Source organism: Rhagoletis zephyria, unplaced genomic scaffold (genome assembly GCF_001687245.7).
Source record: "Rhagoletis zephyria isolate East Lansing unplaced genomic scaffold, Rhagoletis_zephyria_1.1 Rzeph_scaffold_01481, whole genome shotgun sequence".
Taxonomy (NCBI): domain Eukaryota; kingdom Metazoa; phylum Arthropoda; class Insecta; order Diptera; family Tephritidae; genus Rhagoletis; species Rhagoletis zephyria.
Window position 1 is genome coordinate 101282 of NW_016158565.1, and position 2815 is coordinate 104096.

Consider the following 2815-nt stretch of genomic DNA (forward strand, 5'->3'; position numbering starts at 1 on the left):
AGCAGGCATGGGCAGAGAGTTAGCAGGTGCTAAAAGAGCGTAAGCGTCGCGTGTACGTATACAAGCGAGAGCGCAGCGATGAGAACATTCTCGCTTTTAGCTCACGCTTGTTTTTGGTAGTGCCCACCTCTGATCATGAGTATACATACGCTCCCCAAGCATGCAGAGCGCCGCTCTGAGACCGGAACACTACAAGACAACATTTATCCGTACAAATTGCCTGCTGTGGTGTTGATGGATATTCATCATTTGAAAGCAAATTTATATGGCTGGGTGTAGCTGAGTGCGCAAAGATGCTTGCCACAAGTTGTTGATATCCGGAGATGGTCGAGTTCGAGTTCCACCGGTTGCGACAGCAAACAGCCGGAAAAAACTCGATTTAGCCGGGAGCCGATTTGTTAGCCGTTTTGTCAAAAAAAAAATTAGCCGATTTTGCTCTTCGCCTTATTTTATTGAAATTCAAATATACAAGTTTTTATTTTTACAAATTTAGTGCTCGAAAATCTATTAGAAATGGCTAGTCTTATCTCTGAGAAAATTTTCATGTCGGACTGTGTTATATAAAATTGAAAAACAATCAGTTAGTGAGCCGATTTCAATGTTTTTTGTTTTAAGCGAGTGACCCAAATACACATAAACTGGGACGCGTCATTTTAGCAGATTAAAAAGTTACAAGTTTTGCTGAAATTTTGCAGAATTTTCATAATTTTTACACCAAGTGTGAAATCTGTTTGTAGTATATGTGGTTTGTAAAGTAATGATGCTACATATTCATAAAAAATAATAAATATTAAATAAACTAAAGAATAAATAATATAAAAAAAAACTCATGATTCAATAATACAAGGTTGGATAAATATTGACATTTGTGTCAATCGACTGCCTTGTAAGGTTGCATTTGAGAAGGAAGAGAAAGCGGGTAACCATTTTATCCCCTTTTGTGAAAAGGTAGTAGGAAAAGTAGTCTGGTAGTGCTAAAATGCTTTTTTTTGTATATTATATTGAATTAAAATATTGAAGCAGATTCCATTGATCTACACAATAGACAATGAATTAACTTTTTTATGGTGTATTAAACATGCTATATAGATATTAAAAATTAAATAAATGAAGAATGAGAGAAAGATCTGATCAAAGAAAAATCTTATCGACAAATATTCCCAAATATTCAAAACAAACCATGGTTTCATTAAAGCTCCAGTATATATTAAATAAAATTAATGGAATTCAAGCAAATCCTTTATTCAAAGGGACTATATTGCACACCGTCTTCAAAAGAGTCACAACTCCAAATTTGGCATTTTTGAGATTATGCGCTAAAAATATACACAGAGCTTTTATTTATCTTTCAGCAAAAGCTGGATTAAAATTTTTGTTATAATTTGTAAAAAAAAACCTAAGGTAAAGTCGCCCTAGCCCATATGATTATCATGTGCTAAGAAATAGTTTTTTGCATTTTCTGACAAACGTATTATTTTGAGTTGTGACTCTTTTGAAGACGGTGTGCGATATAAAGAAATATACAACTAGTAAAGATGCAATTGAACAATGTGTATAAAATAAAAAAAATTATTATATTTGTTTCATTTAAAAATTACATGTTCATTATCTTAAATTGAATTACATTTGGTGGACGGACACACAAAGTGATCCTGACCTGCACAAGATAAAAGCTTTATTGATATTTACACTTTCACTTTTATGTTATGGCTGCATTTCACCAAATAAATCGGTGCAGNCAAAGAAATATGTAAATTATTTCTTTAATTCAAAATAGCTCCATTATTTTTGATTTTTTTGGAATGCTTACTTGAATTTGCGCAATAAGAAAATCAATTTCCTCGAAACAATCGATGAAACTAACGGCAGTGTTGCCTGTTGAACTTTTTATACAAAGACAATATTTCTCCTTGTCTTTAAGTAGTAGTTTCTACAAATCAAAAAAGAAAGCAACACAGGCTAAGGCAGAATGCGGGATGCAAAAGATGAATTGATAGTTTGCTTTTTTTGAATTTACGAAAGGATTTGTTCCTAAGGTTCTTTAATTTCTTTAAATTTTTGGTATGCCATGGTATTTTATATAGTCTCGTTGTATTCAGAGGAATATTAGTGAGACCTATTTCAGCCACTTTGGATTTAAAGACATTAAAGCAACTTGAGATATCTAAACCGAAAAACAGCGTCTCCCAATCAATATTAGAAAATAAGTTATTAATGATATCAAAATTACACAATTTATAATTAAAAGAGAGATCATGATTATCACAGGTAGCTGGAGAGAACTCGTAGAACTCAATTTTAACAAAAATGGNCCTATTTCAGCCACTTTGGATTTAAAGACATTAAAGCAACTTGAGATATCTAAACCGAAAAACAGCGTCTCCCAATCAATATTAGAAAATAAGTTATTAATGATATCAAAATTACACAATTTATAATTAAAAGAGAGATCATGATTATCACAGGTAGCTGGAGAGAACTCGTAGAACTCAATTTTAACAAAAATGGGAACATGGTGATAGCTAGAAGAAGAAATAGAAGAGAAACATTCGTTAAGAGAATAGTTCATATTATTGCTTATAAATATAGGGTCTAAAATTCTGTTAAGTTTATTTAAAATATTATTTATCTGTTTGAGATCAATACTCAAAAAAACTGTCAACAAGATACGATTCATTGCTATAGCTTACATTATTGGGTATAAGAGTAGTATCATTATATTCTTGCGACCATTTAATGTTGCCTAGATTATAATCACCCAGGACAAGAAATTGGCTATCACTATTAGAATTAGAAACTAAAGACGTAATATTAT